The sequence below is a fragment of the Diabrotica virgifera genome, chromosome 9 (genome assembly GCF_917563875.1).
Source record: "Diabrotica virgifera virgifera chromosome 9, PGI_DIABVI_V3a".
Lineage (NCBI taxonomy): Eukaryota > Metazoa > Arthropoda > Insecta > Coleoptera > Chrysomelidae > Diabrotica > Diabrotica virgifera.
In genome coordinates this window covers 19,491,089-19,507,099 of record NC_065451.1, presented here as the reverse complement: position 1 = coordinate 19,507,099, position 16,011 = coordinate 19,491,089, and the positions used below count along the sequence as shown (strand labels likewise).

At 32.6% G+C, this 16,011-nt stretch overlaps 1 protein-coding gene across 1 annotated transcript in view; it reads left to right on the top strand.

Moving 5' to 3' along the window:
- LOC114331414 (mushroom body large-type Kenyon cell-specific protein 1) overlaps positions 1-16,011 on the top strand; it is a 511,943-nt gene that overhangs the window by 243,594 nt on the left and 252,338 nt on the right. The window lies entirely within an intron of this gene.

The following is a 16,011-nucleotide window of genomic DNA, read 5'->3' as shown; positions in this document are numbered from 1 at the left end:
TAACTTTGGAACCGTTAGGGCCTTTTTTATTTCAAATTTAATGTAGAACAATTTTGTGTAGAAGGTTGTTCATGCTAAACCGTTTCGTTTTAGAAATATTGACGAAAAATGTAAAAAACTACGAATTTGCAGATTTCTCCCCCCAAACCCGACGCTCAAAATGGTGTGACTTTTTTCTGAACATTATGTGGACCATATAGAACAATTTGGTGTTTGAGAATAACTTTCACTTTGGATGTCTGGGTTTGGGTCTAACTATACCATACCAAACCTGTTGTTCGATTTTAGTGATTTTTTATATATTTTATAGCTTTATTCTTCAAGAATATCGATGTAGTAATATTGTTGTTAAACAGATAAGTGTCATTGCATACCGGGTGTAACAGTGATAGTGTGTTTTATCCTCAAAATTTGGAACACCCTGTGGAATATTCTAGCCAATATATAATATTGAAATTGAAACTTAACTGTAGCCTTAGGCTTTCTTAACATTTTGCTTGCTTTTTGATTCATTCGTTTTTGTTGGATAATAAAATAGTTAGGTAATTTAACAACTAGCAACGTTCTTCATCAATACAGGGTGTTTTTAATCAAGTGCGACAAACTTTAAGGATTAATTCTGCATGAAAAAATAATGACCATTTGCTTTATAAACATATGTCCGCAAATGATTCGTTTCCGAGATACGGTATGTTGAATTTTTTCTTACAAACTGACGATTTATGTATTGCTCTAAAACCGGTTGAGATATGCAAATGAAATTTGGTAAGTTTTAAGAGGTAGTTACGCAAATTACCCATTTTTTGGCATACAATTAAGAATTTTATATTTACCATTGGCGTGCATACGGGTAATATGACCCGTATGCACGCCAATGGCCAATATAAAATTCTTAATGGTATGCCAAAAATCCGCAATAACTACCTCTTAAAACTTACCAAATTTCATTTGCATATCTCAACCGGTTTTAGAGCAATAAATAAATCGTCAGTTTGTAAGAAAAAAATCAACATCCCGTATCTCGGAAACGAAGCATTTGCGGACATATGTTTATAAATCAAACGGTCATTATTTTTTCATGCAAAATTACCCCTTAAAGTTTGTCGCACTTATTCAGAAACATCGTATTGATGAAAAACGTTGCTAGTTGCTAAAGTACCTAACTTTTTTATTATCCAACATAAGAATGAATAAAAAAGAAAACTATTAAGAAAGCCCCAAACTACAGTTAAGTTTTAATTTCAATATTTTATATACGCTGGAATATTCCTCAGGGTGTTCCAAAGTTTGAGAAAAAAACACAATATCATTTTTACACCCGGTATACAATTACACTTATCTGTTTATCAACAATATTATTACACCGATATTCTTGAAGAATAAAGCTATAACATATTAAAAAGATCGGTAAAATCGGACAACAGGTTTAGGAAATACGAGACATCAAAAATGTCCAATTTTAAGGTGTTACGTTAAAGAAATAAGAATTAAAATAGAAAAGACTAGAAGTGCATTCAATAATATGAAACAAAACCTATGTAGCAGAGACCTCAGCCTAAGTCTCAGAAACCGTGTACTAAAGTGTTATTTATTTTCTGTTCTTTTTTATGGTTTGGAGACATGGACTCTTCGAAGCATGTAAAGAATGCGGAGAATCTCCTGGACAGACAGAATAAGAAATGAAAAAGTACTAAGAAGAATGGAGAACAGCAGGAAGATTCCATCAAAATAAGAAAACTACAATATTTGGGTCATATAACACGTGGTGACAGATATGAACTGCTAAAATTAATAATGGAGGGAAAGATTCAAGGAAGGCGCAGCATAGGTAGAAGGAAAATGTTCTAGTTGAGAAACCTCAGAGAATGGTTTGGATGCAGCTCAACTGAACTCTTTCGGGCTGTAGTGTCAAAAGTTAAAATGGCAATGATGATTGCCAACCTTCGTCGCGGCGATGGCACGTAAAGAAGAATTATATGCCCCAGTACTCCAGCATTCTCGTCTCGATGCTTCTTCTTTATAATGTCAATAGTGTTTACTCTTTATTTTTATTGGTAAAATAGGTTATATGTTATTTACTTGTTGCACTAATTCATGCCCAAAAGGTAGGGGAGAGTTGGATAAAACGGGATAGTCGGATAAAACGGCATACCTAGCCTAGAGACCCAACTAGTGCTGCTATCAATCGGACAACGACGAAAACTCAGACTGTTCTCAGTCGTCATTTTAACATTCGCAGTTCGTTTTTCCTCGATGCCATTATTTGATGAAAAGTTGTTGTGTTTAGAATTGTTTGACTCCATTTTTTTGGTACTTTGTACTTTTAAGTGCGTTGTTTTCTACATTATATTGCCTACATATCTAAACATATAATTCCGGTGACTATTACATTTAATTAAGCACTCATTAACGAATATTCTCATGTGTAGTCTATCTAATTTAACTTTCAAGTTTAGCCAGGAGCCATTTTTGTTTTGAAAAATGTCTGAGTTGAACAAAACGGGACACTTGTAAGTTGGATAAAATGGGATACAGTTTTTTATGTCCCGTTTTATCCACCTATTTATTTGTTGGCCTATTATTTTTTTTTTAAATAGCGATAAAGCGTGTTCTCATACTGCAGAAAAGAACAACATATTTTTATGTGACTTTTGTTATGATATACGTACCTAGTCCTAAATAATAGTATATTATTCAACGAGCATGTAATGATGGCTATTACTCACGATGATGAAGTTTGCGACACGAGCCGTAGGCGAGTGTCGTAATTCATCAGAGTGAGTAATAGCCATTACATGTGAGTAGAATACTATACTTTTTCTACGACCTTTTTTTATTTTAATTAGTCAAAAATTTAATTATCAACTACTCGAGATTTAAATTATAATAATTTACAAGAATACCTAAATGCTATTTACCCCTAGTCCGTGGCTGAATAATTGGCTGCCTACTATTACCAAATTATTATTTATTGTAAAAATACAACTAGAAATAGTAAATATAAGTTCTATTCATTTCCGAAAAATTATAAGCTTAAATTTGTACCTACTGTCAATTAATCTAATAAGTAGGAAATGGCTGTTGTCGGTGGACGTATTTCAATAGTTATAATGTATATTTACATTTAACTATATATAATAATAATAATATAACTATACATAATATGTTATAACATATTTAACACAATATAACTTGAAAAATAAACAATATTAGTTATAAATTCCAATTAACATAAACAGAATGAGCTAATGTCACTGTCACAAAAATAAATGATAAACGTCAAAATTTTTAGTAAACAAGATATAAACGTAAAAAAATTACTGACATTGTTACAGTTAAAATTCCTTTAAAAATTTTTCGAAGTTAATTAGTGACATAAATTACAATAATTTATTGTATTATATAAACAACTTTAAGTAATTTTATTTGCAGCTTATATACGATTAATATTAAAAGTAGCATGCGTCACTTGAATCTAACTTCAGCCCGTGAGTAATGACCCGTGAGTAATGAATTATTACTCACAGGTACAGTAATGAGTGCTATTATCTATGAAAAGATAGCGAATAATGAGCATGTTATTAAACGGTCGTAGAAAAAGGTCTTATTTCCCACTTTGCAATAAAACATAAAAAAGCCTATTTTTCTATAATAGGCCTATAATATATTGTTTTTTCAAAGGTAAATTTTGCTTTGCAGTCTTATATCTACTTAAACATACTTTTTAGATAATTTTATGCAAAAAATTAAACATTGTGAACCTATCCCGTTTTATCCAACCGTGGTATGCTATAACGGGATGTGCAGGACTATAATAAATATTGTTTTTACTATTTTCCAGTCATTAAAAATAGCTAAAGATATGTTTTTTGTGTGCTTCAATAAATGTTATACCTATAAAAAATAATAATATGATAATTTCTTTAACATTTTTTCCGTAATAAAAATAAACAAGAATGGTATCCCGTTTTATCCAACTATCCCCTATATTTCTTTAGTAAACCGTCTTTTATAAAAACTAATCTTTCCTTTGTTAAATGTTAATACATAAATATGTTATTTGCTCTTATAATACTGTAATTGCAATATTTTTTGAAGTTGTACTACTTTAGGCACGAGGGTGAATTTTTACATTCCCCAGCGCATGCGCACACGGATAGCATGGTATTAAAATAAATAGTCGCTGCATCTTTTAAGTTATGTAGTGCAAATAAGGTGTGCGTGAAAAGAATATATTATTAGTGTTTTTAGTAAATATATTTATATAGCGGTACGCTTTAATTACTATTTTTGCTAATTTTATTTTCTTAATTTTTAATAACTTTTCTCAAAACGAAATAATATGGGTCATATAAATTCACATGTAAAATACAAACCAGATGCTAAGAGGGACACAGTTTTACAAAACGGAATGTATCCTTAACCATACGTTTTTGGTGTGTTCAGTTTAACAAACTGAATTCCCCATAAATTAATTACCTTATCAGACCTTATGTCAATAACTCACAATTGGACATGCATTTCGAAAACGTAAAACTGCAGAAATGTTTCAACCTTTAAACGCCAGATCTAAATAATGTATTGCCCATCTGGTCAGATGGTAAAACACAAACAAATTAGCGTCTGTGGTTTCTTTTCAGCCACTCAGTCAGTCGGTCACAACACCCGAGAGACATCGGCCGCTCGCTGGGCCTCTTACGCGATGTATAAGCAAAACACTGTTTGTTATCCAAATAAATAAATATATTACTGTTCGTTGTTATACTTATTTTTTACTAATTCCGTCAACCATACCACCGGAATATTTATTATAATTTTTATGTCTGTGGATTTGTCTTCCTCCTAATAAATATTATTGAAAATGTTTATTTTAATTTAAAGTATCTGTCACCGAGATTGTAATTATGTCCGAGAAATGAGTACATAAGCCGTGGTAGTTGATCGGCAGAGCATTCGCCTAGGGATCGAGAGGTCCCCTGTTCAAATCCTGACAAAGTCATATCCTTTTTTTCTTTTTATTTTTAATTTTTGGTATTCTTTTTTTCTTTTTAAAATTAGTTTAATATTTAAATACAATGCAAAAAAACTGTTAAGTAGATAGGTACATTGATTTCATTGAAATCATAATATGAAGTTAGATTATATTATAATAGAAGTATAACTTCTTACGTGCGTACAAAGTACACACACATTCTTTTTTTATACATGTTGATAACGAATGCATATATCAATATTAACAGTTCTCCTCTAACTTGTCGATGTCTTATTCGCTTTGTGCAATAAACTTTAGATCTATAAGTAGTTACATTAACATTGACTTTGATAAATACGTCCATTTTATAATATATATTTAATCTAATAGAAACGGCATCCTCAATTAACTATTAAATACTGTTATACTTTATTTTATTATCTGCAGTCGCATAAAGTAATAAACTACTGTCTCGGAGGATGCAAGATGCTTTTTCTGGTGAACCGTGAAAAGGAGTCATTGAAAAGTTAGAGATGGGCTTATCGTACCCGTTTCCAAACTTTGTTATATTGGAACAGTCTTCTTCTTTGCGTGCCGTGCTTGTGTTCAAGCGTTTGCTATCGTAGAATTAACAAGCTGATGAAATGTTTCTCGGTCCGCAGCTATACGAAACAATTCCTCGACCGTTCGACCTGTCCATTGTTTAATGTTACGCAGCCAGGACAATTGTTTTCTTCCAACCCAGCGTTTTCCTTCGATTTTGCCCTGATTGGTCAACCGGAGTAAGCGATAATTAGGTCCTCTCATTATATGCCCGAAATATTGAACCTTTCTCATTTTTATGACGTTGATCAATTCTCGCTCTCAAAATACCAGGAAAAGTTATTTACCAGCAATTTTATTGCTGGAAAATCTTATGATTGTATATATTAATAATATAGGTATGCAAAGTCCGCAGATAGTGTGCTACTTTTTTTATAAACAAAATGGCGCCCGAAAATAGTGTGTTTTTTTCAATTTTTGCTCTATAACTCTAACAAAGATTTTAAATTTACACCAAAAACACCCAAATAAAAATTCACCACAATTAAATTCTACATTGAGACGTGTTTTTCCCGATTTACTTCGACGAAAATTTTCCCCGGAATATGCGGGTTTTTCCAACAAAATCTTTAATTTTCAACTAAAATTTTAGATAAGTAATTGTTTATCAATAATTAAATAACTTGGTAATATAAAAGCTATTTATGTATAAATTAGAAGTCCAGAAGCCGATGGAAATTAAATGAACAGTTTAGCAACAGTTGAATTACGACACATTACGACACATAAGAATAACTATGATTTTTGTATAAAAAGACACCGTACCTATCTAATGTACTTTACAGAATTGAAATTGGACTATCTAAGCGGCCTCAGGAATATTTTAAAATTATAAACAATTTTTTGGCTAATACCCAAATAGAATATCTCGGAAAATATTAAATCAAATTAAATTATAAAAACGGTACTGGAAAGAACGCGGCAGGACGCTTCTTTTAAAAGAAAAAACGTTTAATTGTGATGAGTGGTTCCTTAGATACAACCGGTCAAAGTTGACTGGGATTTACGGCAAAGATATAAACAATTGGATCATAATTTTCAAACCATCCCCTTTTTATTTTTGTCCTCTTTCTGGACACCAATTTTCAGATCTTTAAAATACTCATAACATATATTATTATAATAAAAACTATCGATATTACGAGTGAAAATTGCCAAAAATAGCAAAATTCCAATCAAAAATTAGGTTGAAGAAAATATAATCTCAAAGTTCAAAATCGGTATACGTTAAAAAATTGCATTTTCTCGGCTTCCCATTGAGCAATTTTCTTCATTCTTTTTTTGTTTCCAAGTAACTCGAGGAGAGCCATCTAACTAACGCATTACTAAATGTCAAACTTGCTTTTGTTTTGTTATAATAGATTCATTTATTTATAAGAAAAGAAAACTACATATTTTTTCCAGTTGTAGACTTTTTTTAGATAAACTTACTAAAAGTGTACCTTTTAACGTTAAAAACACAAATATTGTTATTTAAACAATCTTTATTTAAACAAATTAAAAATGTTTGTTCTAATTTTACTCTGTTTATCTAAGATGATGTTTCCGTCAGAATCAGTTATATTTCCTCTCAGTCTCCGTCTCCGATTGACAAGTTTAGACAAACCGTTTTATAAGTTTGGAATCACAAAATTAGAAAATCGTTGAGCTTATTGAATCACCACCAAAGGAGATTATTTTAATAAATGAAGAATAATTTTTGCAAAAAATGTTGTTTTTCTAGATACGCCCGGGACTTATTGACCTATGATTAATAATAAATATAATTATTTTGAGAACGAAGTAAAATTATGGTTATTTCCAATAAAAACAGTAAATTGTATTAAATATAATTATCCGGTGGTCTGATAAATACACTCAAAAAAAAATTTAGTTCGTAATATTGATTAAAAGTGATTACTGAATAGTATTATTTCGTTGTAACAACAATTTAATTTGTTGTTTCAACGAACTTTTGGACATTGACGAATGTTCAAAATGATTATTGTCACAATGATTGAATAATAATTGTGAAAATGACTAGAGTACATTAATCAATAACACTCAATTTATTCAGCCAATATCTTAGTTTCGTATATTTAATAAATAATGTTAATTGTGGCAACAACTCACTTTCTTGATTTCGTACATGACAAGCAATTACCTTGGTTTATCGTGACAACGTACAGATTTCATTAAAACAATGTACAAATGTTGTTAATATAGAGTAATATATGATTATTGTAAAGATGTAAACTGATTGTTGAGACAACAAATGCATTAATCAATCTACTACTGCGTTTAATACCCACAATCAATGCGTATATTGTGACAATAATCGTAGTTGTTGAGACAATAAATGTTTTGCTTGACCATTTGAAATGTAACGGCTTTTCCTTATCGTGATACCCCTAGCTTCTATGTGTTTAAAAAAGAATTATTTGTTAAACAATGCTGTTACCTCTACCGAAGTGCCGGATATTTCGTTTCCAAGTGTAGTCCGTAGTAGAAGGAAGTTTTCGTGTGTTTCTTATCGTGAAATATCTTGAAAATTTAAACGCAGAATAGAATATTACAGTATTATCGAGGGTATGAAGTCCCCGAGAACTTCTATAATGATTATTTTAATAAGTCACAGGGGTGAAAAAGAGAAAATTTAGTATGATTTTTAATTTCAAATATACCATTCAAAAGAAACTTTTTGTTTATTCTAAGGGACTTTTTGCCCTCGGCAATAATGTAATCTTTTATTCTGCATTTAAATTTTTCAAAAATACTTATTAGTTTTGCCAGGATTCCAAAAAAATTAATGCGTTTAAAAATAATTCGATCGAAATTTTGTACCTGCGCTCTCAAAAAGGATTAAAGTGTTATACATTTTTGGAATTACTATTTCAAACGCTTTTAAATGAGCTGTCACATGACGTACTTTCCCATTTAAAAAAATCAAAGTTACGCCTGTCACCTGAAGAGGGATCGTGTAAAGTTCGAAACATTGATGTTATATTATACTTTGATTATTTTAAAAATCGACCTGTCCGAGCGTTTTGCTTACGTGCTAAAAATAAATAAGTTAATAGGAGGGTGGGGGAGTGTAACACTTATTCCAGTGCACTGTATAAGTGAAATCATATGAGAAATCACACAGTGTAAAGTCCATTATAGTCTAAGAGCTAGTGAACCTTTTGACTAACGGTCGTCCTGTAAGGCTAAAAATTTGTAGAGTGATAATTCATAGCACACCAAAGCTAAAAACCATGACCTGGCAGGCCTCAGCGGTGCACGTGTATCTACCAGGTGAATCGAAAAGTGCAAATTTAGGGGGTAAAATAAACTTTCTCCTGTAAGGTTTAAATTTAAGTATGTGTTTGAGTAAGTCATTTAGAAGAAATGTGTACAATGACAGGCGATTCTGAAGAGCATAAGACCTTGCCAGGCGAGGGGAAAGATTAGGGGTTTTTATTAAAATTATTCTTTTTGCATCGAACAAATTTTTTTTAGGCTTTTTGAATCATTCCAAACAGAAAAGGTCCTTAGTTATTTTTCTCTTAAGTTAATAGTTTTTGTTATATAAGCGATTGAAAATTTTGAAAATTGCGAAATCGGCCATTTTTAACCCAAATCGGACATTTATCTAAAAATTTCAATATTGGCAAGGTACGCAGATATTCCTTAAACATTGATTGATGAAATCCCGAAGAGTTTTTTGCAATAAAATAACGAAAACCGCTTTGTTTTTTTAATTGCTAATCAAGCGGGCGCTACACTGTAGTATAATTGAGGACGTTTGAGCTTGCATAAATTCATTATCTCGAGAATGGGCAAATTTGAAGAGAAATCCTCAGACAGGTCGATTTTTATTTTTGAATTAGGACTTTTTGGTATATATATAATACTAGTGACGTCATCCATCTGGGCGTGATGACGTAATCGATTATTTTTTTAAATAAGAGTAGGTGTTGTGTGATAGCTCATTTGAAAGGTTATTTAATTCTCTATTCAGTAATATAAACATTAACATAATTATTTATACAGGGTGTACAAAAAAAATTTTTTCTTCTATTTGTCAAATTTAATCAAAGTTAATTTAATAAAAAAATTTTTTTGTACACCCTGTATAAATAATTATGTTATTGTTTATATTAGTGAATAGAGAATTAAATAACCTTTCAAATGAGCTATCACACAACCCCTACTCTCATTTAAAAAAATCATCGATTACGTCATCACGCTCAGATGGATGACGTCACTAGTATTATATATATGCCAAAAAGTCCTAATTTAAAAATAAAAATCGACCTGTCTGAAGATTGCTCTTGAAATTTGCCAATTCTCGAGATAATGAATTTATGCCAACTCAAACGTCCTCACTTATACTACAGTGAAGCGTCCGCTTGATTAGCAATTAAAAAACAAAGGGGTTTCCGATATTGTATTGCAAAAAACTCTTTGGGATTTCATCAATCAATGTTTAAAGAATATCTACCTACCTTGGCCACTTTGAGATTTTTAGATAAATATCCGATTTGGGGTTAAAAATGGTCGATTTCGCAATTTTCAAAATTTTCAATCGCTTATATAACAAAAACTATTAACTTAAGAGAAAAATCACCAAAGACCTTTTCTGTTTGGAATGATTCAAAAAACTTAAAAAAAATTTGTTCGATGCAAAAAAAATAAATTTAGGAAAAACCCCTAATCTTTCCCCTCGCCTGGCAAGGTCTTATGCTCTTCAGAATCGCCTGTCATTTTACACATTTCTTTTAAATGACTTACTCAAACACATACTTAAATTTAAACCTTACAGAAGAAAGTTTATTTTACCCCCTAAATTTGCACTTTTCGATTCACCTGGTAGATACACGTGCACCGCTGAGGCCTGCCAGGTCATGGTTTTTAGCTTTGGTGTGCTATGAATTATCACTCTACAAATTTCTAGCCTTACAGGACGACCGTTAGTCAAAAGGTTCACTAGCTCTTAGACTATTAGGTTAAGGACAAAAAATGGGGATTTAAAAAATTATTATTAATCAATTAATATCATACATCGGGCTAATGCATTCAGTAATTATTGATATAAAATACGTTCATAGTAGGAATGAACGAAACTGATTGTAAGAATGAATAGAATTGCTTGTAAGAAAAACCGTATTTATTGTGAGAATGAACGGAATTAATTGTAACAATAAACGGAAATAATTGTAGAAATAAACGAAATACGTTAGGAGAAATAACACTGTTATTGACACAACGAATAGTCTTCGTCGGTCAATTGACGACGTTGTTGTTGCAATAAATAGTGTTCGTTGGCTCAGTGAACAGAGTTCGTAATATCAATAAATATTGTTCGTTGACTCAGTGAACAGAGTTCGTAATACCAATAAACTGCTATTATGGTATACATAATGAATGTTCATCCATTCAATAAACGTAATACATTGGCTCAACTAACGAAAATAATGAATTGATGAACATCGCTTTGTTGTTCCAATAAAACCAAGAATTGGACAAATTTTAAGTATAGCGTTTGTTGTCTGAATTAACATTTTTATTGATATTACGTACTTTTTTCGTTGAGTGTAACCTTCTTCACCTTTTAGAACATTGCTTCTTCTTCTTCTTCCTTCTTGTATGTATACTTTAAAGCCTGTTTCTTCTTCAATATTAGCCTCCTAAATTGTTTAAGTTATCGCACCATTTTTCCTTGGTCAGCCAATAATTCTTCGTCCATTTTGTGACTTATCTCGTGCTATTCGTACTATCCTCTCCTCTGCCATTCTACTAATATGTACTAATGTTCGTTATATGAACTAATGTTCGTTCCACTCCTGTTTCCGTTTTGTCACCCATCCATTTATTTCTTCTACATTGCATGGTCTTCTTATGTTTTCGCTTGTCTCCCTATCCAACAGACTTTTCCCTGATATTCGTCGGAGTATTTTCAGCTCTGTTGTTTCTAGTAGTCGTCTCGTTTTAGATGTGTCAGGTCTTGTCTCCGCCGTTTATGTTAATATAGGTCTAATTGCTGCTCTATAGATTCTTGCTTTTGTGTCTTGTCTTAGGTGTTTGTTCTTCCAGATTGTGTCATTAAGAGATCCCGCCGCTTTACTTGTTTTTAAGCTTTGTTTTCCTCTTCAACATATCCGTAACTAGTTATACCTATTCCCAAATATCTAAACCTTGCTTCCTGGGTATTTAGATGTTGTCGTACATTTGATTTTAGAACATTTTTAGAACATTGCGATCTACAAAAACATTAGTTCTACAAAGTCTAATCTTTTTAGGCATAAGTATATTTTAAATTTTAGCGCGATGCGGACGATAGCATATTTTGGACAGCTGCATAAATTTGATGTGTTTGTAAAAATGACGCACATGAAGAAAAAGATTTTCGGTCTCTTATTAAACGTTATTATTTGTGAAATTAAATCGCGAAGGAAACAAAAGAAAAGCTGGATGCATATTATCGGACTAATGGACTAATAATCCTTCAGAGTTCAGACTACACTGTCAAATTTTGTTTCCGTGAATTTCGTAGTTGCTGCATATCTACATTGGATGAACCATGTTCTGGATGGCTCTCCGATGCAGTTAAACCGGAAAATATGAAGGACGTCCAAGATGGCTTTAGCTGAGTGTACAGTGAAGGTGCGTAAATTGACAGAGGCCACAAGAATTAGTAAAGAGTGCACTGGTCATATTTTGAACGAAGTTTTGAATTTGAAAACTGAGCCGTCTTTGCTGGTCATTGACCAAAATAATAATAATCGTGTGACAACTTCTCAGCAGTGTTTGGACCTTTTGCTTCCTCGTCCTCTTATTCTTCTGATTTGACCCTTTCGATTATTGAGCTAAAAGGAGAGTACCTATACCGAATAAAATAAAAGAATTTTCTGAAAAATCATGTTTGTCGTTTCAAAAAGGATATTTATAAGACATGAGACCATCTAGTACCTATATGTAACTAATAAAACAAAGTACATACTTACATTTTTTACTATTGTAGAATTCCCTCATCTTCCTTAGTCTCAGCATCCGTATGGCTTGCAAATTGTAGAAGCCTCGGAGGTGTAACCAGAGAAGGTTCCCATTGTTTTCATTCTGGTGGGATATTCTATATGCCATTATAGTGAAAACTTACGTCTTTTTGCTAGCAGTTGCCGCTAGGGCATCTATGCCATTTCGTTCGTTGCAATTCGGGACTGCACGCTGGGGTTTGTTTTGGTTGGATCAGGGAGAGCAGCATATGTGCCTCCTGATGAGAGACTAATAAGTTTCGAAACCGGTAGAGGTGCTTGCAGCACTCTCTGATTGGACTAGAATATGGTTCGGCTGTATTTTCGTTTTGCAACGAAATTGAAAATGGTTATTCATTTTTTATTTACATTTACTCTGTTGGAGTACGAAGGGAACCATTCTCGTTGGAACTTTACCGCGCTGAGCAGATGGGACGTGAATTGTAAATTGTAGAATTCCCTCATCTTCCTTAGTCTCAGCATCCGTATGGCTTGCAAATTGTAGAAGCCTCGGAGGTGTAACCAGAGAAGGTTCCCATTGTTTTCATTCTGGTGGGATATTCTATATGCCATTATAGTGAAAACTTACGTCTTTTTGCTAGCAGTTGCCGCTAGGGCATCTATGCCATTTCGTTCGTTGCAATTCGGGACTGCACGCTGGGGTTTGTTTTGGTTGGATCAGGGAGAGCAGCATATGTGCCTCCTGATGAGAGACTAATAAGTTTCGAAACCGGTAGAGGTGCTTGCAGCACTCTCTGATTGGACTAGAATATGGTTCGGCTGTATTTTCGTTTTGCAACGAAATTGAAAATGGTTATTCATTTTTTATTTACATTTACTCTGTTGGAGTACGAAGGGAACCATTCTCGTTGGAACTTTACCGCGCTGAGCAGATGGGACGTGAATTGTAAATTGTAGAATTCCCTCATCTTCCTTAGTCTCAGCATCCGTATGGCTTGCAAATTGTAGAAGCCTCGGAGGTGTAACCAGAGAAGGTTCCCATTGTTTTCATTCTGGTGGGATATTCTATATGCCATTATAGTGAAAACTTACGTCTTTTTGCTAGCAGTTGCCGCTAGGGCATCTATGCCATTTCGTTCGTTGCAATTCGGGACTGCACGCTGGGTTTTGTTTTGGTTGGATCAGGGAGAGCAGCATATGTGCCTCCTGATGAGAGACTAATAAGTTTCGAAACCGGTAGAGGTGCTTGCAGCACTCTCTGATTGGACTAGAATATGGTTCGGCTGTATTTTCGTTTTGCAACGAAATTGAAAATGGTTATTCATTTTTTATATTTTTTTGTTAAAAAAAAAACATAATTTCTTATTGCAAACAGGATAGGTATTTGATACAGAAACTTTTAATTTCATTAAAACACTTTAGCCATTTCAGAAATATTTGTTATTTCTTCGCATATTTTATACATTCTCAAAAACAGGTTCTGGCTGCTGATCTAACTTCCGTTCACTTCTGCCCCTGCATTCTTCCATTCCACTTTAATTCGAACTCAAACCAACCCATTTAACGATCTTCTGTCTATATGGGTACCAATTTTCCCAACACTTCCATTTTTTAAATATTTCACTCTTTTTATTCTGCGAAACCATCTTGCGGCCGGTGTTCAACTCGTTCCTCAACTTCTATATAGTCCATGTTGTAAGGCCGGTCCCGTAAGAAAAAAATTTCTGATTCAGTTTCTTTGCAGATTCCTGCTCCAAAATTTCCCCTTTAAACAAATCTGAAGGGTGCCTAGCGAAATTTTTTGGCAGAAATTTAGGTTTTTGGATAATTTTACAAAAAAGGTGTCTTTATAAAAATTTATTTTTCTCAAAAGTTGATAGATTTCGAGTTTCGAGAAAACACCACTAACTTACATTATTGTTCTTCCAATTGGATTTTTCCATTTTTTTTCCAAAAAATATATTAGTTTTTCAACTTCTTTATTTTTACCTTAGAAAGTTCTGTACAAAAGTATTTAGTAGGTTTTTACAAGAGCTACATGCTACAAGGATATTAATATTAAATCTTTTTAAAATCCTCAGTTTCAAAAAAGGGTGACTTTAAGGATTGGTGAAGGCAGTTTTCCATGTTAGTACAAGTTTTAATTATCAATATCTCACTCAATTTTTTACATACAAAAAATTTTTGTATAACAAATTCTTGGGAAATAAATGAGCTACGATATTGTATATAAGCATTGTTTTCGTATCTCTGATGCTAATCTTTTTACTTTGAAGGACATTTTTTACCAACCCACAAAAAATTGGTTATTCACTTATAGTAGGGAAACAAAGTATGCTAAATGTGCAGTCACTCGAGCGCTTTTGGGACCTATTGGGTTGGGAAGAGTAGGTCCTAAAACCAAAAAAATTAAGTTCAATTTTCCATTTTAAATTTAATTTTCCATTTCCAACAACCGTTTTTTTAGGTTATAGCGCCATCTATCCATAATTCGAAAAAATGTTTCGAATAAAAGTTACTTATTTGTACGTAAGGAGTACAAATCTGCAATAAAAAATGGGGGCTCTCATTTAAGATCTTACAGTAACCCCCACCCCATCTCTGTGGGGGGTCGTGTTTGGTGCTATTCGATGGATTTTTCAAAATATTGAATAAGTTTACTTTTCAGTTTTTCAATCTGATGTTCATTTCGCAAAATATCGCGAGATTCGTAATTAAGTTATTAAATTTACCCTGATGATAAATTTACCTTAATGACCAAAGTCATGTTTGGTATCATTTGATAGATTTTTAAAAAATATTGAGTAAGTATTTTTTAGTTTTTCGATCTGTCATTCATTTCGCAAAATATTCGCTTTTTTCTTGTGAAATTTTGGGACTCACCCATTTCCTTACGCCCCGCTCAAATCGTCAGATTTTTGAAATATACACTGTTTTGCATGTACTTAACTTACCTTATCTTAATTTGACGATTTCGAGTTTTTCTAAGGATAGATTTTTTTTTCGGTCCCCCCTTAATGAACTCCCCTGCATTAAGAGCCAATATAAGGTAGAGGTACATTTTCAGGGTACAAGGTTTCTCCCCATGTAATAATCTGACGTGCTCGAGTAACTGCAAAAATCCCCGCTTGGGCTCTCCTACCATTACAACTGCATTTTTTTTAAACTAATCATTTTTAAGTTGGCCAATCTTCTGGAATGTATTAATAATACATAAATAAAGAAGACTGAATAAGGCCAACGACTAATTTAAATTAGAGTGGTAATTAGGGGGTTGTTTCCGCTCACTTTGTCTCCGAAAAAAATAGGGACTAACTTTTTTTCATCATGTCATTCAATTTTTGTGCTAGAGACTTTTTTAAAGATAGTTTGGTCTTTTTAAATACCTTAAGTTAGTTTCTTTAAGTTCCTCGAAAGTCATTTAACTTTGAAACTCCAAAATTTAGCATTCAGTGAAGAAAAGCTAACCTATAATACAGG